Source organism: Pinus tabuliformis, chromosome 9, assembly GCF_031772625.1.
Source record: "Pinus tabuliformis cultivar Carrire ecotype Pingquan chromosome 9, CPIR1, whole genome shotgun sequence".
Classification (NCBI taxonomy): Eukaryota; Viridiplantae; Streptophyta; class Pinopsida; order Pinales; family Pinaceae; genus Pinus; species Pinus tabuliformis.
The window spans coordinates 1,180,599,108-1,180,624,505 of NC_142307.1; positions in this window are offsets into that span (position 1 = coordinate 1,180,599,108).

Below are 25,398 nucleotides of genomic sequence, written 5' to 3' on the forward strand. Positions count from 1 at the left end.
CCTTCACCATCACAAGCATGTCAAAGAGTTGGTCTCATCAAAATGGACCGAGTGTCAGTGATGTCTTGCATGGCTTGCTCAAGCCATTTTGTCTCACATGGGCACATGTGCATTGTAATGTAACTTCTTGTCAAGTGGAAGTTCAAGTGTCAATAGTTGGATGTAACAGTCATAGGGTAGATGAAGAGTCATGAGGGTATATGAACTATCACAAAGGGGAATGTCAAGGGTCACCCCACCCTTTGCTATAAATAGAACCTCATAACTCATTATAAAGGATTTTGGTCAACCAATCTTCCGATAGGACTATCTTAAGAGAGCTTGGACAATATTGTAATGAGCCTTGGCTTCTCCACTACGCAGGGCTAGTGTATCTCTTTGGAGGAGCAGGCAGTTGTGGCTGTAATGTTCCACTGCTACAACTAGTGGTTAGACATGGATGTATTGTATGATTGGTGCTTACACTTATAAATATAACAGATCCATCACGTTTCATGCATATGTTGTATTGTTTTCTATGTTATCTGGTTTAATCTAAATGATATATGTATTTTTTTTCTTACGCATTCATGTATTTTCTATGTATATATGTATGAATCTTTCTAAAAGGTGTTGTTGGTTTAATCATTACTTTGGATTGCTAGCTAAATTTCCTTCCATGTTGTGATGCATCTTTTCTTGTGTGTTCCCTTCTTAACTTCGTGCTGTCACAAGTTTCCAAGGGGTGCACTCATCTCAACTCCCGTGTGTTTGAAACTCTCATGTACCATCCTTGGCTTGTTGCAGCTGTCACACCCTTACTACCAACAGAGACATCTTACTTGCCTCTATGCAAAATCGTGGTCAAGGAATTATCGTAAAACCCACTGCTGGGACTCCTACACCAAACAGTCTGAGGTCTAATTTAGACTTCTTACGGGGGAATCCCCTACATGTTGGGCGTCCAGCACCATCAACATTTTGGCACTAGAAGGAGGGCAAGATGACATGATCCAGGTTATCTTTTGTTTATAGATGCATGAAAAGAATTACATAAGCAGTTTGTAGCTTAACCAAAGAGAAACTTAAATGTGCACATGTGAGAAGAAGAAGAAGAAACACATAAGCATGACAAGAAGACAAGAAGCTTGATAACGGAGTTCATCCCTCCTGGACTACGTCTCCGGGCCCTGCTCAATCAATGGGGAGGCCTTCATTCATTAAAAATGCCATCAAAAGAAGTTACATTCATCAATTTACAAAATGGAGCATTATACCTCCATGCTAAAAAGTTCTCAAAAATTGGAGAGCTCTGTTACAGAAACTGAAACCACCAATGGATTCTGGTTGCCGAGACTTGTAAAATCCATATAAAACTTGCTCAATTCTGAGTCTAGACCAAAATCACCCTCCTACAAAAGCTCTGCTCAGGCAAGTTTCCACCAGTGTTCCTGAGTGCTCAAGGTTCCACACCTTGTCTCGAAATTCATGCCACTAATCTCCTCCCTTGCCATGGTTAAAAAAATGAGTTTTTATAATTTTTAGGGCTGACTTAACCATAATATTTTTATCGTTTATATTTATCAAACCCCTTTTTTACATAACCATTTACCAACCGTATGTCCAAAAATATATATAAAATATATGTTTGTTTGACTTTGATTAGGGAGTGGGCCCATACTCCACGGGACTGCACTCACCTACCCTACGGAGCATGCATTAATCTTAGGCTGTACGTTGAAGCTTATGGGGAGGCGGGACCACCACGTGGCTGCCTCCCCCAACCACCGTATCTCCGCAATCTTCGTGCGTTGACTGTTTGGAGCCTTCGTTGGGTTTTCAAACTTTAGGTTATTGTTATAACCACATACATATATATCCACCACTTAATTTAACCCTTTACCACATTTCCATAAGTTGGTTACATATGGCATACGTTTGTTTGGTTTGTTATGGCATGTGCCAAAGACGGGTTGGCATGGTAACGTATTGCCTCCCTTATGGCATACATTTAAACCATAATATCTTGCATTTGTTTTTTGTTATAACCTTTGATATATGGTATATGCCACATATTGCTTATACGTTGGTTGATTTGTTATATATATATATATATATTTTTTATTTTATTTTTCTTTTTATATGGTATATAATATAACCATATTTGTTATATAGTTATATATATATTTTGGTTATTATTATATTTTTTTGGTTTTGATATAGTTAATTAGATAACTATATAAAATCTGCAGTTGTAACTGAAATGTTTCTTGTGCAGGTTTAGGAGGCTAATGACGGGCTGCCATGTGTCAAGCTGCCATGTGGGTCTCACGTGCTCACTGGGATGCCATGTGGCACATTGTGGGCCCCATTTTTCCCCTGCCATACCAACCTTTGAAGAGTTCCATCTTTTGCATACGAGCTCAGATTGACGAACTGTTCACGCCATCGCGATCAGGAAGATGAGCTCTTTCAACTGATGCCATCAAATTCTCCTTTTAGCCATTTTGAATTTCGAACCTTTATCCATTCCCTTGGTGTCTTGAGATCCTCCTGGATCATGACAAGATGAGTCCTCACATTTGTTTTGAATCTCTACATATCTATCATGACTAACTACAGAGTTTCTCTTCCACAGTGTATGTCTTATGGAAATGACTTCATTATCTCATAAAAGCTCTTGGATAACTTGTAATATAAAACATTTGATGGTGGAGGCCACGTATCCTTGGTTAGGCATGCGGTCGACATTGTAGGCTCATGCGAAAGACATGGAATCTTTGAAGAGTACATGACCTATGCATTGTTCATCTACACGCTTTGAGGGCACCCCATGCACTAGTGTGCCACGTTAGCTGAAAAATATATTCATTCTCTTGCTCATCTGGTCGCAGAGATAGACCATTCTTTTAATCACATTAACCATAAAGCACTCGATCAAGAAATTATGAAATTACGAAAAGCACCCGATGAATCCGTTGATCAGTTTTATACACGCTTTTGTAATCTTGCATACCGATTTCCCGAAGATGAAACTGATTGGGAATTTCTTTATGGAAGATTTGAGTATCTTCTTCGCATATACAAACCCTTCCTAGCACACTTCGGTGATGGGGCTACACAATCGCAGGCAACCATAGTTGTTGTCGCAAGTGATTGTCCGCCTTCACCTCCTCAAACAGCTCCACCACTGCGGAGTGATGTGGGATATCATGCAAACACATCTGTTGAACTATCACAGCCTCCCACCCCACCTTCTCTTGATATCTGTGTAGATTTGGATTGCAATCTTGTTGGTTTTCACGTGGATTTGTTCCCTCAACCTCCTTCCTCATCTTCTGTTGACCCTTCAAATTGTACTGTCTTGTGTTTTCCCATTTCGGACTCCTCACCTGTTGTGAATGAAGATCAAGTTGTCGACGGAGTTGGTGTTATGTATCCAGCCTCCAACATCATTCATGATGAGCATGTGTGGGAATCTAAATAAGAACCTGCTGTGAAGGATGACTCCCTTCCATCTGCGCCTCATCCGATTTATCCTGACATCCCTTGTGATTCTGTCATGACTGATTTCCCCTATCAAAACCCATTTCTAGATGTTTCTACTTTCGATCATTCACAGGACACATCGAATGTCAGTCTGCCATCACAATGTGGAGAGGACACATCTTCCTCTGAAAATCCATCCAATATGTCATCTGTCATTTCTGAAAACACATAGGGTGAACATCTTTGCTTCTCATCTACCCCTCTACCTGATTCATCAAATCATGAGAATGCGAACAAACCTCCTAAATTTTTTTATCTTGGTTTTCGTGATCTCTCCACTCCTTCATCTGATCACGATGTTGATTCAATCATTGTTAATATGTCTAAGACACTAGTCTACAATGATCTATCTGTCAATGAAGTCGAAATCCCCCAAACTGTTGAGGCACTTCAGCCCAAGCTAATTGTTATGTTTGGCCCTCGCTGTCCTGAGGTTGGTTTCACTTCCGGTTAGGAAATTGTTGAAACACTCTAGGCTCCTCATCACTCTCTACTTTGCATTGAAGATCAACCAAACACCCAGATTTGGTTTCCTCCACTCAAACTACACGATCCTATCGCTCATGCATTGGAGGAATCTTACACAGCAAGAACACATGCACAACGTAAGTGGTCTACCTTTCTCACATTTTCTTGCATGTCATAGTTAAGAGAATGCATACACTCGACATCTGCACATAGTGTAGCATAGCACCATGGCAGCTCCACAGAGTGCATTCCATTCGCTTTCACTCATCTTTGTTCTAAGGTCACTTGTAAGCTCAAAGTGTGTTTGTCTTCATTGTTATATCCTTCATGCTTGATGGTTTGTGCAACTGCGATGTTCGCAAACTGTGCCTTCACCAACATGGGTCAACCAATGCACCTGTGGCTGCATTGGAAGTATCACTTCACGTGATATGACCCATGCGCTGTTAGCTTAGGAGTAGGAGTAGTGTTTTCTTTTGAGTTATTTGCTTGCGTGCATGTTTGCTTCTGTCTTTGTGTGCTTGTTTGCTTGCTTGTCTATTTGCTTCCACATTTTTTTCTTCTTCTTGCTTTGATTTTTTGTTTGTTTGCTTGTTATTGTCCATAGGTTAGTTTCTCATGGACCATATGCGACTTGTGGAACAAGTTGGGTAATGTACACAAGGCCTTGTGCAACTATCACTACTTGGTTATCTGTCATCGTGCCTCTGTATGAAGAACTTGTTACTTTTAGTCCATGATACGTTAATGGAAAATACATATTGTTCAAAGTGAAACTTGGTGAAAACATAGCGCTTGTATGAGAACTAGTGTCACCTACTCTAGTCAGCTGTTTTTGGGTTAATCCTTGTCAGCTCAGTCAAGTAGACTAAGGTGAGGGGGAAAACCTTAACAAGAATGTCAGAGTTATGCATAAAATACTTCTCTAAAGGAACAAGCTCTTCTGCTCTCAATACGTTAGGCTCCCTATTCTGCCTCTGAAATGAATAAGTGTTATGCACAATTATGAAAATGAAAAATGAAAAAGTGAAAAAGTGAAATTTTTTTGAAAAAATGAATAAGGTGAAAGAAGAGAAAGGCTTCTTGCGCAAAGAGGCGATGCAAGTAACTCCACTAGGGTACTGACCAAGCTGACTAGTAGCGGAGCAATGCTTGCATTCCTACATGACTCTGTTGGGGTACTGTTAGGCTTACTAGTAGTGGAGCAACACTAGAGATGAAAAAAAATCTGATGACTATATTGCTTGTGCACCAATATATCCCTCATCCCCAACCGAAACAGTTGTGTTGGATTTTCTTGGAATGTATGTCGACAGACCAAGGGCTTGGCAGATGCTACAACTTACAATCAAGCAAGTGTAGAAGCAAGTACTGATTGAGAACTGAATAATAGTTTTGGAGGTTTTAGACTTGCATTTCACGAACAAGGTCCATTCAGAGAGCTGGAGTTCTACCAGTGTGTCTCCAAGTGTTTTAGCAGCTACAACCAACCTCCAAAATTTTTCATGAGCTTCTTTTTGGAGCCTCCCTACCAACCATCCTCAACAGCATGTCTTTCACTGTCAAGTACAAGAACTTCAGTGGTTTTCTAGTAGATTGGTAGCTTGTGCATGATAGATTGTTGCATCACCCTCACAAGTTGTTTCACCGGACTTGGTCCAGCTACAGGCTGAGAAAATCCCTCAAGAAATTGCACAATTATGGAGGGAAACAGGCTTTCCCTTCAGAAATTGTGCAATTCTGTCTGGTAACCTGCTAGGCTCCATAATTGAACAAATCTGCCTATCACTGTTCACTGAGAAAATTGCATAATTCCTCCCAGCAGGGCTGCTTAGCTGAGAAATTGTGCAATTCTCGGAAGAAGTTAGCTACTCTGCCTGAAAATTGTGTAATCCCTCTGGGCATCCAACCAAGCTCCCTCCCAGAAATGTGCATTTTTTCCTCTCAATTGAGGATACTATTGCATGTGCAGTTGAGTTGACCGATTCCATCCAGGACCGAGCAAAACCAATTTGCATGCATGGGCTACTCCTCCTAAGGCAACCGACAAAGGAATCACTTGATTCAAGAATATACTTTCAGCAGCAAGAGGTTACATGCAAGGATCATTTCAAAAACCTCCCACCAAGCGTCACTCTTCCTATATTTGTGGCATGCACATCACATCTTAGATTTTATGAAAAATCATGAACCAGACACTGCAAAGATCTTTTCTCAAATCAATCTTGTAACTCTGACATCCCACATTGCATCTAGGAGTTGTTGGAACACTCAACTCAGCTATTTTGAGGTAAGCCCGCTTTTCATGTATCACGCTACGTTTCTAATGCTTTTCTTGTTTTTCTTCATATGAATTTTGTCTGCTTGATTTCAGTGAGCGCTTGCTGTCATTTTCATACATACTAGCTTGTACTAGCACCATTTCAATTTTTGTTAACATCTCACTGTTGTCGCATGCATGAAATTGTTTTACACAAACGGTCATCATTACAACAACTCCCTTCGCACACATGCATGCTTTCCCGGTTTTTGAATCCTACACTTGTGTTTTGAATCATTCACTCTTGTTTGCACTCATCTCCTCATCTTTTCACACTTCTCATGTTTTTAGTCACTCGTCGGCCAGAATGGACTGCCTTGGCCTGGACCGTGCATTTCCTGGCTAATACTGCACATTTCAGAGGTGAAGGCTCTACCTTCGGTCCATAAATTGCACAAGTCTAGCCAGGCATTGACCTATAGGCCTACATTATGCAATTCTTGGAGGCAGCATCCCACTAGCCTAGAAACTATGCAATGGAGTTTGTTGTTTGCTTGTCACTGCTGACTGAAATTGCACATTGCACAGTTTCAGTCCTCATCAGACTAGGTTGGACTGTGCGTTGCACAGTTTCAGTCCTCCACAGACTAGGCTAGACTGTGCATTGTGCAGTTCCAGAAATCAGTCAGCTTCCTAATAGCCTAGACTATGCCTTGTGTAGTTTTGGCAGTCAGTCTCCCGATGTCCCGGTGGAAATTACGCAACCTTCATGATTAGTCACACAAGTATGTTGAAAGTCATTTCTCAAGTTTGTTTTGGTTTTCGACTGACATATTTCTTGCCATGAGTGTTGTCATGTATCTAGGTATCGCAAGTGTTCATCTGCCTCACAGCAACACAATTACAATGGCCTTCAGGAGAGTAGAATCAAAGGACACAGTTGAGAGCACAATGTGGGTTGTAGCCAAGCAAGTGTCTATGAGCTTGCCTACCTATGAAGACATCAAGTTGTTCGTAGACAAGGACATCAAGATAATATGGTAGCAGCATCACAATTATCTGCATCACAGTAAGCAGCACCATCAGCAACAGCAGAAGGAAGCACACCCACATGCGGCGAATGCAAGAGGAAGGTTGTTGACAACACAGAGGCGAAACAAAGTTGCAAGCTTGAGCAGATCCACTTATGATGAAAGAAACTTTGGAGATTGAGGCTATGAGGTGACAATGCAACAAGATGATCTTGTGAGAGTAGAGAAAAGAACAAAGAAGGAGTTGCAGGCGATGAAGTAGTAACTCAAGGAAGAAGAAGAGCTGCACAGACGAGAGAATGATTTGTAGTAGGAACAGGTACAGTAGGGGGCACAACATGCATAGATGGATGAAACTGTGCCTGTACAAGTGATAGATCCATCCTGGAAACTGGCATGGAGTACACATGGTGAGTGGTGTTGTTGATCACATGCAAGGGAATTCAGCAACATGCATATCATTGTGCGCATGCATGCGATCTAACCCATTTGGCACACTCACCGAGGCAAAGAAAAGAAGCAATTACAACTGGAGTTGAACATGTAGTTGACAGTTGATGCGCATGACAGCCATAACACACTGGAAGATCAACACAGACACTATGCAGTAGTGCGTTGTCAGTTCAACTGCACCCAAGAAGACCATGTGCATGTTAGTAGACGAGTTGGATGGAGGAGCCACACCAATGCACCGGGATGCAATGGAGGCAAGAGTTCACTTCAACAAGATGTCACCATGGAGCTCATGCACACCATCATGGACAACCAAGATTGGCATCATCTTACCACCTTCACCATCACAAGCATGTCAAAGTGTTGGTCTCATCACAAGGGACCGACTATCAGTGATGCCTTGAATGGCTTTCTCAAGCCATTTTGTCTCACATGGGCACATTTGCATTGTAATGTAATGTCTTGTCAATTGGAAGTTCAAGTGTCGATATTTGGATGTAACGGTCATAGAGTAGATGAAGAGTCATGAGGGTAGATGAACTATCACAAAGGGGAATGTCAAGGGTCACCCCACCCTATGCTATAAATAGAACCTAATAACTCACTGTAAAGGCTTTTGGTCAGCCAAGCTTCTGATAGTACTATCTTAGAGAGAGCTTGGACAATATTGTAATGAGCCTTGGCTTCTCTACTACGCAGAGCTAGTATATCTCTTTAGAGGAGCAGGCAGTTGTGGCTATAATGTTCCGCTGTCGGAACTAGTGGTTAGACATGGATGTATTGTATGACTGGAACTTAAAGTTATAAATATAACAGAGCCAACACATTTCATGCATATGTTGTATTGTATTCTATGCTATCTGGTTTACTCTAAACGATATATGTAATTGTTTGCTTATGCATGCATTTATGGATGTTTTTGTGTATGTATGTATGAATCTTTCTGAAGCATGTTGTTCGTTTAACAATCACTTTGGATTGCTAGCTAACTTTCCTTCCATGTTGTGATGCATCCTTTTCTCATGTGTTCCCTTCTTAACTCCGTGCTATCACAAGTTTCCAAGGGGTGCACTCATCTCAACCCTCGTGTGTTTGAACCTCTCATGCACCTTCCTTGGCTTGCTATAGCTGTCACGCCCTTGCTACCAACAGAGACATCTTATTTGCCTTTATGCAACTATCAAGGTATTACCATACGACCCACTGTCGGGACTCCTACACCAAATGGTTTGAGGTCTAATTGGGACTTCTTACTAGGGATATCCCCTTACATGTTGGCGGGTCTAGCAACTTCAACAGGTCCTGAAATTCCAAAACCATTTTGAGGCCCTAAACAACGTTTTTTTGGGCAATATTATGTTCGAGAAATTTCACTGAAATCATGTTTTCAGTTGTATTCCTCGAAGAGATATTTCCAATGAGATATCATGTGCGTCAAATAGAGATAATATGACCAAGTTACGACCTCGGGAAGTTGGCTGACTAACTAACCTTAATAGGGCCCATAAACTCTTGGTGTTACAACTCCTCGGGTTAGGGTTTTGGTTGTTTAGGGTTTTCTCTTATTGTTCAATAATAAAAAGGCCCTTGAGCCTCATTGTAACTCAGTTCAGAGGCATGTAGCCACCACATCTCTTCTCAGAGATAAGCTACCATCGCCCGAGCTAGTCTCATTTCCATTATGTTTGTAAGCATATTTCATTATTTGATATTAATGAAAGGAAGTGTTATTTCTGCTGCATCTTTGTATTTATGGTTATATCTATAATTTGTTAAGTTCTTGTTTAAATTTGGATAAAAACACACACATTAATGGTGTTGAGATTCCAAATACATTGATTGATTTAGGAGTATCCATAAATATCATGAGTAAACAAACTATGAATCAATTGAAACTTCCTAATCTTCAATATACACCTATGCTATTGCAATTATTAGATAGATCTGTTATCAAACCTGATGGTGTGTTAGAAGATGTATTTGCATCCTTATATTCTTGGGAATATCTTGTTGACTTCATGATCCTGACACCCAAGAATAGTCTAGGAGGACACCCATTGATTCTAGGTAGACCATGGTTAGCTACAACTAATTCTTTTATAAGTTGTAGATATGATGATAAGTTTATCTTTGATGGAAGTTTGACAAAGAAATTCACATTATATCCTCCAACAAAAAAAAAATAGAAGTATAAAGTGAATCATGGATAGATGATGATAATGAAAACTTTGATATACAACCAATTTTTTCTACTTCACAAATAGATGAAGAAGATCATATTTTACATTTAATGGAAAATAATGAATCTTCTTCATATTGTGAATTAAATCAAAGATTTCAATAATAATGTAATATTGAATATCTATCATCTCATCAAATGGCTTTACATTCTATGGAGAAATTTGGCAATTCTTTAATAGAATTTTTTGTAGGGAAAATTTTGAATAGTAATGATAACGTGGAAGAATATCAAAAGAAAGAATTAGTAAATATGTTACAAGATCATTCCTCTTCTTATGGATGGGAATACACTGATATGAAAGGAATTGATCCTAAGAATTGTATGCATCATATTTATATTGAATAAAATGCCATACCAATCTGACAGCACGAGAGGATGATGAATCCAAACCTAAGGGAAATTGTTAAAGAATAACTACAAAAATTGTTAAATTTGAATTTCATTTATCCAATATCAGATAGCCAGTGGGTCTCACCATTGGTAATTTTTCCAAAAAATAATGTAAAATGCAGAGTATGCATTCATTATAGGGAATTGAATAAAGCTACTTTAAAATATCATTTTCCACTTCCTTTTATAGATCAATTTTTTGATACATTGACAAAGAAAAATTAGTTTTCATTCTTGGATGGTTTTAGTGGATATAACCACATCCAAGTAGCTCCAAAAGATCAAGATAAAAATAACTTTACCTATCCATGGGGAACTTATGCTTATTGAGTACTTCCTTTTGGGTTATGTAATGCACCCGCAACATTCCAAAGGGTAGTTTTAGGCATTTTGTGTGATCTAATTCAAGATTGGGGGGAGTTTACATGGATGGTTTTACTATCTATGGAAACTCTTTTGAAGAATATCTTAGAAATTTGCAAAAATATATCATTAGGTCCAAAGAAGAAAATCTCTCGTAAAGCCATGACAAATGCTTTATGATGTTCAGTGAGGGAATTGTTTCAAGCCACCATATTTCAGGAAATGAAATCAAAGTGGATGCATCTAAGGTAGAAGTCATTTCTAAATTATCAATTCCAACTTGTCAAAGAGATGTTAAAAGTTTTCTTAGTTTTACTGGCTATTATATAATATTTATAGAAAACTTTACGAGGATAGCCTCCACTTTTCAATTTTCTTACAAAATATTGTGAATTCATTTGAAATTTTGATTGCCATAAAGCCTTTGAAACATTGAAAGAAAAGATTTCCGAAGCACCCATTTTAAGAGGACCAAACTGGAAACTACCTTTTCACATTTCAACTAATGCCTCAGATACAACTTTAGGAGTTGTATTAGGACAAAAATATTTAACTCCTTATTCCATTTACTATACAAGAAAAAAATTGACCCTTGCAGGGTTGAATTACATTGTAACATAAAAGGCATTTTTAGCTATTGTAGATGCCATCAATAAATTTAGACATTATATCACTGGTTATGAAACCTTCATTCACAGAGATCGTTTTGCAATTATATATTTAATGAATAAATTAATTAATAATGGTATAATTATAATATGGTTATTGTTATTACAAGAATTCAATATTACTATTTTGGATAGACCTCGAAAGAAAAACATGATTTTTGATTTTTTGTCTAGAATCCAAAATGATAATAATGATGTTCCTATAAAAGATAATTTTCCTGATGAATATCTTTTTGCAGTATCTATTAAAACATCTTGGTTTGCAGATATTTCTAATTATTTGGCTACATGCAAGTTACCAAAATACTTGTCTCCTCAAGAGAAAATGAAATTTATTCAAACTAGTGCATCCTATTCAAGGATAAATGAAGAATTGTGCAAAATAGGACCTACCTTAATCATTCGAAGACTTGTTGGAGAGGATGAAGTATAGTAGATATTAAAATATTCTCATGATTAACCATGTGGAGGAAATTTCGTTGATAAAATAACTGCCTATAAAGTAATTCTCTTGTGATACTATTGACCTTCTCTTTTTAAGGATGCCAAAGAATATGTTAAGAGATGTGATAGTTGTCAAAGAATGTGAAAACCCATTTGTTTGGATGAATGCCTCTACAACCTCAAGTACTTATTGAACCTTTTAAGAAATGTTCTTTGGATTTTTTGGTCCAATAAATGCACCATCAAGACAAAAAAGGTACATACTTGTTTGTACAGATTATGTCACAAAATGGGTAGAAGCTAAAGCACTTCCTCTTGTTATTGGAGATGTTGTAATTTCATTTCTTTTTGAGGATAGTTTCACTCGTTTTGGTGTCCCATGGGATACTGTGACAGATCAATGTACTCAATTTACATACAAGTTGGTACAGAAGATAATGGAGGAATAAAAAACCAAAGATCAGAATTTTACTCCATATCATCCACATGCCAATGGACAAGTTGAATCTACCAATAAACTAATTGAAGTAATTCTTACCAAGACTGTTCATCTTCATAAAAGGTATTGGGCAGAGAAGCTTCTATAAGCTTTATGGGCATATTGTACCACATGGAGAAACATAACATGACACACTCCTTATGAACTTTTTTATGGAATGCAAGTCCTATTTCCTATTGAGTTCCAGATAAATAATTTTAAAACAACAACCAGATTGGGTCTTGATCTAACAGGAGCCCAAAGACAAAGAATGGAGAAATTTAATGAACCTGATGAGATACAAAAAAATGCTATTCATAGAACTAATATAGTGAAACAACAAAGATACAAGTGGCATGATAATTTTATCAGAGAAATAAAATTCTAGCCTGGTGATTGGGCATTTCTTTTTGATTCAAAGTTTAAATATTTTCAAGGAAAATTTCAAACTCATTGGATTGGTCCTTATGATATTGAAACTATCTTTGATAATGGAGGGTTAGAATCAGAATCATTGATGAAGAAAAAGTAACCTTCCTTGTAAATGGTCATAGATTACGAATATATCATAAACCAGTAACAAAGGAAGAGTTCATAAGAAATCTGCAAGATAATCTTGATTTGAGGTTGGTCAAATAAGATTCTTCTTCCTCTCCAACTTAGCCTTCTACTTTCTTTTTCAAAAAAATGAAAGATGAAAATAATTTGTTTTTCTATAAACATGAAAACCAACATAGTTGGTGTGTTTATACATAAAATCTAAGCTGAAAACCAGAAATTTTTTGCAGCATATATTTTCTTTTTAATTCCCTATTCTTGTCCCATTTCTTTTTATTCCTCTTTTGAAAAATAAGACAGTTGTAGAATTGTCAATAATCTGCAGCTCTCATGGAATTCCATAGGTGACTTGACAAATTGCAACTAGGGAAAATAAAGATCATGGAAAAAGGAAATTGAATGAAGACCATAAGTAAATAAACCCGAGTACAACCTACAAAAGGACAAATCCAAAATCAGTAAGGCAAGATAGCATGTATGTAAATATTAGTTAGATAATAAAGGGGAAAACATTGAATTATGAAATTAAATAGATGTATGACCATTGCTACCACCATTTTGTATAACGATTACTTTCATTACAGCATGAATTTCGTTCTAACGAAAATATCTTATAAAAAGGATATAAATATGATATGAAACCTTGTTATCATTGAAATTTACTCCTTTCCTTCGATGTATTATCCCACTTCCTTCACGTACCATCACAGTTCCTTGCATCATATGCATTCCACTCGGACCTCCATTGCCAAAAACGCCTCACCTATTACCCAAATTCCATATTTTTGACCTACTCCACAAAAAAATCCTTCCATAACCCTGTCAAAAGGAGAAATTAGGGACTAATACTTCTTTAGTATGGGATTCATTATACACTCATAAACAAATGGGGCTAAATTTCTTGAAGGATACCCACAGGTGAAATAACAATTGCAACAAGCACAATTGTTAGGATTTGTTGAAAACTTTGATCTGTATGAGAAAGAAGCTACAAAATCATTCACTGGGGCATATGATGGTATAGGAGCAGAGATTGGAGACATTAAATTTTTTCTAACAGAGTCATTTGTAGTAGAAGCCACCAGATTACCGAGAATCAGGGAAAGTTGGTTCAAGAATCAGAAGATTAAGGAGAAAGAATGGAAGGCCTTCGTTAAAAACCTAGGTATGGATATTTTTGTCTCTCAGAAGGGAATCTCAGTCACACCCTTAAAGAATAAATTGAGGAATGCTCTATTAATTATTCAAAAACTCATAACTTTTGAAGGTAGGTTTGGATACATGTTCTTTTACCATGTTTGCCTAATGATGAGTTTTCTTGATGGTAATGAATTCAACCTACCATAATTATTGCTTCGGTTGAGAAAAATGGATGGAAACATTCAGAGGAAAATACAGTCCATAGGTAATGCCTTGTACCATCATGGGTTACTGAAAATTTTAATTGAGGCCCATCTAAAAAGCAAAGGGGATAACTGGGAATATTTTCTGATTAGAAATCATTTCAAAGAAGTTGAACAAGAAAAGCCTCATAAAACAATAAATAGTAGAAGGAAGTTGCCCTCAAACCTTAAGGAAAAATCACCTGCATCAGAAACACAACAAGATTAGTATTATGATGAAGAAACCCCTCTTATAAGTGTGTTGGAAACTATTAATTAGAAAAATGTTAGAAGAAAGATAGCCAACAATAAAGAGGAAAGTATGTCAAAAGGAGAAACAAAGTAATAAAAGGTTGAAAAGCGTCCCCGTAATACTGAAAAATCACCATCAACTATAAGAAGAAGTGCAAGGCTTAATAAACCAATACATGCACACTCTCAACCATCTCCAAAAATCATCAATTTAGAAGAAGAAGAGGAATCGAGAGTTCCATCACCAATTCCAAGTCCAACTAGGATAACTCTAGAAATTAATAGTGTCCAACAAGAAATATACAGCTACATAGAATCTCTGGAACAAAAAGCTACAGGAAATTTTTGAATCATCCTCAAACCAAGAAGAAATTTTAAGTGAAGGAATTCATTTTGATCCTCCAGAAGAACCCCAAATTGTAAACACTATTAAATAGGAAATCTATGAATTGGAGGTATTAAATAGGCAATTTAAAGCAGGAACGTGAAACAGTAAAGGTACAAATGAAATCCATAGAAATAAATTGATAACATATTGTTACATCTTGGTTTATGGTATAAGAAAAATAAGAAATTGAAAGCTAAAATAAATTTATTAAGAAAAATGTCACAAGTTTGAAAAACAAGATCTTGATGAAGAAACCAAGGATGGTAGTGGTTAATATCAGGAAAGCAAGAAGGACTAATTTAGATGTTCTTGCTTGGGCCTATGAAGGAGCTCAGTAATAGAGAAGGATTACAAATTTTGAAATCTTGTGCATGAGGACATGCAATGTCTTCTATGTAGGGGAATCTTGAAGCCCAAAATTGTCTCTTTTTTATAGCCTTCTTACACTCCATCCTCCTTCTTTTTGACTCTAATAACTCTATTTAAGCATCAGTTTACAAGTTTCACAGAAATAGCAGGTACTTAAACATATTTTATTTCATAATTTTCATTGTTATTTATTATTTAACTCAATATTTGCATAAGCTATTGAATTGCACCAATTTTGCAGCTAATCACTGATTCTACAACATGGTTGAAGGTTCGATAGGTTTTGAAACTCCAACCGAAGGACGAGACATATCAGTAGGTGGATAATAGCTGGCATAATGATATTTACCTATCTTCATGATTTGGAACGATGATAAGAATACCACATAGAACCAGTCAACGTGAAAGTCAACCATCGAAGAAGAATCCGAAGGCGAACCAGGCGAGCAAGAAAATTAATGGAAGAAGATATTAAGCCTCATGATTTGCTTCTCTGATAGAAAATCATGAGGAAATCATGAGCTATTATCTTCTTATGTTATTTTTAGTCTCTGTAGAGTAGGATAGGCTCGTAAATACCTAAAAAATATATTGATAGAGGTTATAAATCTACCTCTCTGCATGATAAACATTGTCTAAAATATTATTTTGATTACTCTATTTATAGTTATAAAAACTCTGTTTTTCTTATAACCTTTCTATTCATTATCTCAATACATAAATAGTCATTTGAAGAAGTCATGTTTTTACCTACATCACGCTGGAGGGCCCCATGGAGTTGTAAAGTTTTATCATTTTGAATTACATTTCAATACTGCATTTTATGTAGTGTTTAATTCATTCATCTAACTATCCAGTTTCGATTTTGAACGAATATTTAGGAGTAAGCTTAAAGCAGTATTTGTTTAATCATTTTTTTGTAGGATGAATGAGTGAAGTCAAGATCTTTTATGCACATGAAAAGTAGTATGACAGATTGTGGATTGATTTAAGATTTGCAATATAGTTTGAGTTACATCTGAGTTTGAGTTACATTTGAGTGAAGAATATTTTGAATCAATGTTTAGGAGTGAGGTTAAAGAAGTATTTTTTTAATAATTTTGTTGTAGGATGAATGAGTGAAGCCGAGATCTGTTATGCACATGAAAAGTAGTATGACAGATTGTGGATTGATTTAAGATTTGCAATATAGTTTGAGTTACATCTGAGTTTAAGTTACATTTGAGTGAAGAAGATTTTGATTTATATTAAGTGTGGTATTTTAGATTAATTTCCTTTTTTTTAATCAAGTTGGGTTCGATTTCAAAGTAATTTTATCTCTGCAAGTGTGACCTTTCTTTTGAGCAAGTGTGATAATTCTAGTTTTATATTTCTTTTAAGCAAGTGTGATAAAATTAGTTTCATTTTTGTTAAGTGTGACATATTTACTTTCATGTAAGAGTGATAGTTGTTAGAGAAAACATGTGCATCACAATTACTCAGTTTAATTTAGGAATTGCTTGAATAATGAGGACTTCTAGTACATATAGTGCACATACAGTTCATTAGTATAATAGCCATGGTCGATAATTTATGTAGTAATTTACTATCAATTAAATTACCAAACAACAATCTTTTGTGTTCCGTGAAGTTTGATTTGTTTTTTCATGAAGACTTTTGCCACCTATATAGCTCCATATGTAGATTAAACATGTACAAAATGAGCAACCTTATACAATTTTTCTACCACAACCATAGTAAAATAGTGTTTTCTCCTAGTCCTTGGTAACCTAGTAATAAATTCTAATGAGATTACCTCTCATTTCCATTCTGGTACATGCAGAGGGTTCAATAATCCCATTAGGTGTTGATGTTTTGCTTTTATCTGCTTACATTTTTGGCATCTTCCAAGTACTTAGCTACCTCCTTCATACCACGATCATAGAAAATTCCTTTTTATGATCGGTGATCATTTTATTATAACCATAATGAGCTAAAAATGGTATTTTGTGGTGTTCATCTAATATCAATCGTTTAATTCTAGACACATATGAAACATAAATAATGTTTTTATATGTTAACAACCCATTTTCATTTAGTGCATAATATGGTTGCTTTCCTAGGTTAGATTTAATTTTCATATTTTCATCAATCTGATTATAAATTGTATCATCTAATGTTTCTACTTTGATATGTTCTATGAAGTTTGTTTCAACACTACTTACTGTTACCTCACAAAGTTGTTTGAAAATTTGACTTAGTGCACCAACCACCTTGTTTTATTTTCCTTTTATATGCTTAAGGATGAAGTCATATTCACTCAGGAAGGCCATCCATTTGGCTTACCTAACATTCATACCACGTTGACTAAAAACATATTTTAAAATCATATGATTAGTAATTAAGGTAAATATATTACCAATTAAATAATGTATCCACATCTTAAGTGTGTGGATGATTGCAACAAGTTCAAGGTATACTACATAATTCCTTTCATGATCCTTTAGTTTTTGGGATTCATAAGCCAACACATGGTCTTCCTACATAAGAAAACCCACGAAACCTTCTAAAAAAGTGTCAATACAAATCACAAAGTCTTCATCAGGGTCAACTATTTATAGCATAGGTGCAATAGTAAGTAAATGTTTTAATTGTTCAAATCTCCCCTGACATTTGTGAGTCCACTCAAATTTCACCCCTTTCTTTTGCAAGGATGTTATGGGGTAAGCTAATTTAAAGAATCCATCTATGAATATTTGATAATATCTTTCATACCCTTGAATGATTTAACATCAAATACATTCTTAGGAATTGGATAGTTAAGAATGCCATTTATTGTTTTGGGATCCACTGTTATCCAATCTTTAGATATCACATCTCCTAGATAATGTATCGTATCTTGATAAAATTCACATTTATTAAACTTAGCATACATTTGATTTTCACGTAGAGTCTAAAACTTCTCTTTTTGTTGTGCTCACGTAAAAGGATGATCAAAATAATGAGTGACCTATATCTTTTATGAGCACTTTCAGCCTCATATATTTTATGTGCACAAGATGGTGAAGCACTTTCTGCCTTATCTCTTGAAAAATCACTATATTATACTTGTTCTTCACCGAACAATCATATCATTCTCTGTTCAACAGGAGATGGGTGATAGAGGAGCGAATTTGATGACTTTTTTACAGGAATATGGCTTAGAGTTAAAACCAGTTCACACAATCAAGGGCCATGGTCTATGTAAACTAGTAGAAGAAGAAGTGGACATAAAGGAAGAAGAATGTCTCTTAGGATGGGAGCAAGAAATCAAAATGTACAATGTTGAGCGAGATTATCCCACTATTGTATTGAACTCTTGGTACACAGATGTGTGCCAATACCTTGAGCACAACACTATGCCCTCCCATCTATCTTCACGAAAAAAGAGGGCACTTAGACTCAAAGAAATATCTTACCAGTTGGTGCATGGGGTTCTTTTCAGAAAACACTATAATGGAATACTCCTCAGGTGTTTGGAAGCACATGATTTAGAGAAAGTAATGTTTGATCTCCACGATGGACCATGTTAAGAGATAAAGTCCCCTAGGGCTTTGGGTCAGAACCCTATCAGAGCAAGAGTAATCTACAACAAGAAACAAGAAAATAACTCAGGCAAAATGCTTAAACGAGCAAACTATGCGAGGATGTACATACCCATGGGTCCTTCGTTTGGGTAGTTCCAGCCAGGGTTCAAACCCTTTGCAACTCCTCACGATCTTTGAACCTGCAAAACAACTAATTCAAAGACACACAACATCATATAAATAAAGCATTATAGTGAAATCAACTTTATCGCATATAAGTAGATGGTTAGTTATACATTGAAATAGTCATTCATACATAAACCATAATAATAACATCAGATGCATGAAAAAAGTTGATATCAGGAAAAAGACAGTGTTTCTTTTATTGCAGATAACTATAATCAATACATAGAAAGAGTTCACCTGAGTCTTCCTCTTCCGATCCAAGTGGAACCGTCCTCCAGGTCCATCTAGTCCCGGTCTTCAAAAGGATCCTTCCATAACCAACACAAGGATATATCCCACAAGTGAAAGGATATCAACTCTCAAGGAAACAAGGGTTTCCTGAACTCGAGGAAGTGCTTGAAGCACAGGGATCTTCAAAATTGATCATGGGACAATCTGAGTAGAGTAATTCTCAATTTTCTCTCCTTCTTAAGGCCTTCCCATTGAAGTCTTTTTATACTTCTCCCAAAGTATTTTTTTTAGTTGGGAACAGTTGGGCCACGGGAACTAATAGGTAATCAACAGGTAAAACCCATGATCTCCGCCCATAGTTAAGAAAATTTAATTTTTTAAAGTGTTTTAACATATATACGCAGGTTGGGTATAGGCTGACCCACATGTACATGCGTTTAATATAGGTCAAAGTCACGTACATGGAGTAAAACACTATTTTTTGAATATTTGGACCAAGTCTGGAAGGAGGGGTTGCCCTAGGCCATAAACCAAGCATCACAAATACATAAGGTGGTATTTGGAACTATAACAGATGCCCCCTAATATATGAGGTCAGAATGGGAACATGATGGCCGAAATGTATTAAGTATACGGAAAGGAAGCCTGTCAAAAACTAGGAAGGAGTTCACCATATTTCAGCCTGCCAAGCCAACAAAGGAAGATAAAAAAGAAACAACTGTCTGAGGTGGGTATGCCCATGCTCAGAGAAAGTAAAGAATGTCCACATATCAAGTACAAGCGGATCCACTGTGTATACAAGTAAAAGGAACTGAATGTACATAATGGGTCATTTGATCACGATCGAACAAGTACATGTCTGAATATCACATATAAGAATATGTTCAATGAAGCTAAAAGATGAAGCTGATCACTGATGTCAAAAACTGATCCCAATAGTACCAAATGAACATGATGGAATAGGATGGTACTACATCGCAATTCAGATGCCATCATATAGGATGTCATTGTGAACAACTGCAACATATACTGTGGAATGGTGTCAACTAGCAGCAACAGGAGCAACTAACAAGTGAACCAAATAATGTTGATACAACCCGAGGTCTTCACCGACCGTCGTGGTACATTTCTACACAATGGGAATAAATAATCTGAAGTCAACCATGTGAGAAATCATTTGATTACTGGTCATTGATGTATACTGTTAACAAACGCAAGACTACTCACCGATAATGATAATGAGAGTCAAGGTACCCAGTAAAATCTAACAAGTGAAAATAGATGAGCTGAAGTCGAACACCTATAAGAATCTATCAATCAGGAGACAATGATGGTTTCCCATTGTCGATAGTGAAGGATCTGCCACTGATGACTGCAAACCCCGAGGTACTGCAAAATGGAATCTAGACCTTTGCCCTAGAGCAATGAGTCATAGTCAATAGGGAAAGATCTACTAGAAGGAAGGCATTAAGGCATCCTTCATCAATCTAGTGCTAGTGTAACCCGTAGGACAATAATGTGGAAGGAATCATACGAAAAACGATGTAGTAAACTGAACAAAGCACGTTTCCAGCATACACAAGATGTAGCTAGTGCACGATAGAAACCCTCTGAACCAACCAATAATGAAGCTGACATAGAGGTGAGGAATCCACCAATAGGGCCAAATGGAAACCAAAGCACTACAAAAATCCAAATATGTGATAATGAAAGCTGATTTTGAACACAAGGGAAACCACTCAGTCAAAGACCCATGATACTGATAGCTGAGCACAAGGTGACCTATCAATAATGAAAATAGGGCCAGGGTACAGCTCTAGGCCTGTCCTCAGAGCAAGATGTTGTCATTGATAAGGACAAGACCCACCAGCAAGAAGTCAATGGAGACCTTCTCAAACCATCATGAGTAAAGGACCAATATAACTGATGTGATGATAGACGATACATTGACAACCAGGGATGGCCGACTAAAAAATAGGTCAAGAAACACCACAAAGAGGCTGACTCAGGCTTACTTCCCTTGAACAAAAGCATGACTCAATGATGACCATTTGGTAGCATATGATGACTCTGTATAAGTTCATCATGCATGAGCCACGAGTGAACTCTCCATATGATTGGAAGAGATAACCAATCAGAGGAGAATTGAATCAATAACAAGGTTAAGGGGTACCTAAGTCAAAACACATCCGACCCAAATGGAGGAGGGACTTTATTTTGAGTGTTTTGTTCAAGGGCGACATGAATGACTCTAGCTGCCAACAATAAATGGAAATGTTGTCCCGTTCCTGCTCTTTTTTGGAATATATAATTTTTCTGTCTTTTTCTTTAAGCTGGAAAAAGAATAAAGGAGTGTTATAGTACAGTGGAAAGAAGGAGTGTCAGTGAAACAAATGATCTAGTTCCTGGGATGGGAACATTCCTATGCTTAATGCAGGGAGGCGAAACTGGTCAAGGACACTCAAAGGGATGTTCCTTCCACGGGTCTGAAGGCGTGTCAAGTTGCAGAAGCTAAGGGATTGCAAGTTTGATTTTTGCAGAAGACATGGTAAAAAAAGTGGCTTAAACACGAGTCCATGTGAAGCCGGCTCAAGGCCAAAAGGTGAAAATGGTCAAAATTCAGTGCAATAGTACAACTCAACACAAAGGAGCCTCTAGGGTATAAGGCCAGAATAAAGTGAAGAAGCAAAGAGGAATGAGTCTTCAATGCACAAGTCATGGCGAGACTAGAGAGGAATCTCAAGCCTACTCAGTGAAGTAGCATGGGAAACCAATGTCAGTGAGGTGCTAACTACAATGCCCATGAAAAGGATGGCTCTACCATCATGTCATGATTTAAAAAATCGGCGAGTGAAGATGGTTTACAAACCATAACACGATGGGATTGACCCTATGGCAAGTGTATCGACAAATGGAAGCTAGTATGAAAAATGCAATGGAAAAATGGCTTCCCTAACCTATATGCCAGTGAGTAAATGATACCTGCCATAACAGGTTAGCAGTCATGGAACCGACTTGAAGTTTTCGAAAAAGCATCCAAAATGTCTTGAAAAACAACCCATTCTCGACAATCCAAGCTCCCAAGTTAAAAGATACATGAGACGAAACAAAATCAAGTTTTGAAAAAATTTGACATTTTCAAAGCTTATAAAATGGTTTTTTGACTCACCATTGTTACCATTTGTGCTGAGAGCAAAAGCTATGGAGAAAAAGAAGCAAACTTTCCCCTCAAAGAATTCAACCATTCAAATTGACTCAAAATCACCAGGTAACCCCCAAATCTAGCTTGCATCAATTTGTGATTATTTTTAGAGATTTTAATTGAGGTTTTACCATTGGAAATTATGTTAAAAATTCCAACGCAGTGTATACGTGGGTTGGTTATGAGAAACCCGTGTATATGCAAGCCCTACACGTGATTGTGTATGAAATGGACTTGTGTATATGCGGTTTGAATTGAAAACATAAAAATCTAATGGTTAAACTTGATTTCTTTCAAGATGAAAATCACCTAGACGGAAAGGGAGCATGCCACTGTTGATGATGAGGTTATGAATGATCAACAGGCCTTGGATGCCTTGAGATGATGCAGTTTATTAAAATTCTTCAAAATTCCAAATATGAAGACAAACACGCGCTTGCTTGAAATGTTAATCCGCTATTGGAGAATCGAAGGTGATGCGTTCATTATTGATCAAATGCCTTTAAGGATAGAGATAGAAGATATTTACTTTATCACTGGACTCTCCCAGAGAGGAGAAGTGGTGCATTCAATAGGCTGATCATGATGTAGTCTTTCAGTGGAAGACTACGTGCATATATACTGCCCGAGGAATGCTGAGAAGATTGGAAGCCAAATTCCAATCAAACATGTAGAGAGTTTGTCCCTAAGGATCATACTGTTCACCATAGCCAGGGTAAACGGGTCAGCCTCATTGCACCAAATGTCACGACTATGCATGAGCTTAGCTGTAGATTGTCTCACTACTGTGTTTGACTGGTGTACAACTCTTCTGACCAATATGAAGAGTCAACTATCCTCCATTTAGAAAGGACAGACCAAGAACTTCAGATATGGGACCATTTTGTGCTCCTTCTTCTTCGAGAAGGTTCCAGGGTTATGTCACAGAGTATTAGTTCCTATCAGTAGCCCCTGAGATCCACGGATGGGTAGGTGGGCCGACCTGATGAAACGCCTTGGAGACGGAGATGTACCGAGGACTGCTTTTGACGATGATTTCTTCTCCTGGTGGGAGTAGAAAATCATCGATGTGGATGATTATCCCTATGTTGGCATGGATTTCAGAGGAGATCTGGATTTGGTGCTGCCATCAGACATAGCATGGGGAGAGATAGGTAACCATTTTTTTAAAGTTTTGTCAATTTTTATGATTTTTTTTTTATGTTTTTCAAATATGAAAATGAACTAAAAGATATTTTTGATGGGATTAAATGACTGATATAATGATCATGTTCCAGATGTGGGTCGGGTATGACTAGACAGATTTCTGCAGCACAGGCGTCGCGGCAGAGGTGTCAAAGAGGCGGCTGTGGAGACTGATAGAGTCTTATATGCAATCCAGTGAAATTTGGTGAGGTTGACCCACCAGGTATCGATGGAGGCCATAGAATATCTACCAAAGGATATGCAGTGCCGTGTGGTAGGAGTGCCACGCAACTGGGTTCGCCTTTTTCAGCATGTGGCCAAAGCAGTGGTCACCTACTTAGCCACTCATCGAGAGCCGGGTCATTAGATGTATTGGACATGATTATGGGCATTTTAGTCCCAATTTTGTATATTATTTTTGACACATGTTATGTACACATGGGCGATTTTATGATATATATATATATATATATATATAGATATATATATATATATATATATATACAGTTGCAAGTTTTGATGTTTGATTTTATCTTGATGGATAAATGATATGCCAATCTAAAGCTTGATTAGCGATAAAATCTGCTAATGAATTATCAGATTGTAGAATGTGAAAATAAGTAATATAAACAAATGATCTTTGCAACACCCTCACTCTCAAATATTGACGATATAAACAAGGATCCTGAACCTGATAGATGTTATTCAATTGTTACACTACTAGTTGTGAATCAATATAGACTACGAACGAATCGATTCCATAAGAAATAGCTTTAGATAGTAAATTAATGACGGTAGTATACTCGGCCATATTATTTGATGCTGGACCAATACATACTCCCCTTGATACCATCAACTAACTAGTTGGATAATAAATCACCCAAGTTGCGGAAGCAAGGTTCCGAGTGTGCCGACTAGCACCATCGGTGAATCCTAAAGAGACCAAGTCATCCATCAACACCTGCTAAAGCATATAAAAAAAGATTTCGATATCACAAAAAATCCCAATAAGATATGTACAAAAATACAAAAAATATGCAAAGAAGCCATTGCTCGGTCGTAACCTAGGTAAAGTACTTCTTGAGGTAAATCCCATCAAGGGGCTCTGCCAGCTTGCTCCTAGGGATGTTTATAGGTACAGTCATTGAACCAATCAATATATTACCTTCGGCAGACATCTATGTTGGAGCTGAAGGAACCGTACAAACATCACTAGTAGACAAAATGGAGGTCCTAGATTCGACTTCATGCAAAGGAGGACGAAAATATGAACAATGATGTAAATCTTCCAATGGTTGATCTATAGCCATCATTGCTTCGAATATCACTTCGTCAAATGGAAAAAATGTATCCAAGCAATCTAAAGCAGAAATGGAATCAAGGGTTCATGTAGGGGCCACATCACCATCTAACTCCTTTTCTGGAGAAGGAGTAGGAAGGTCGTCTGTAGAGTTATCGATAGATTCATATCTAAGCTCTGCTGGAGACATAGGAGATTTTATTTCACCCACCTTGCCATCATCTGATGTGGTCACAGATGAATATAAGGCCCCAAGATCTAAAAAATAATGAGTTTGAACAAACTATTTCCGTAAAGGCTCCTTGGAGGATGAAATTATATCGATTCTAGCTGTAGGAGGGGGAAGATCAAATACACCCATCAAGGAAGAGTACATCTTGACTCCTAGATTCTCGATATGTTGATGGGGTTTATCCACCATCGGAATAGTAGAATCTAAAGCTGCCCGAGGATCGCCTAGAGAATAATCCAATTG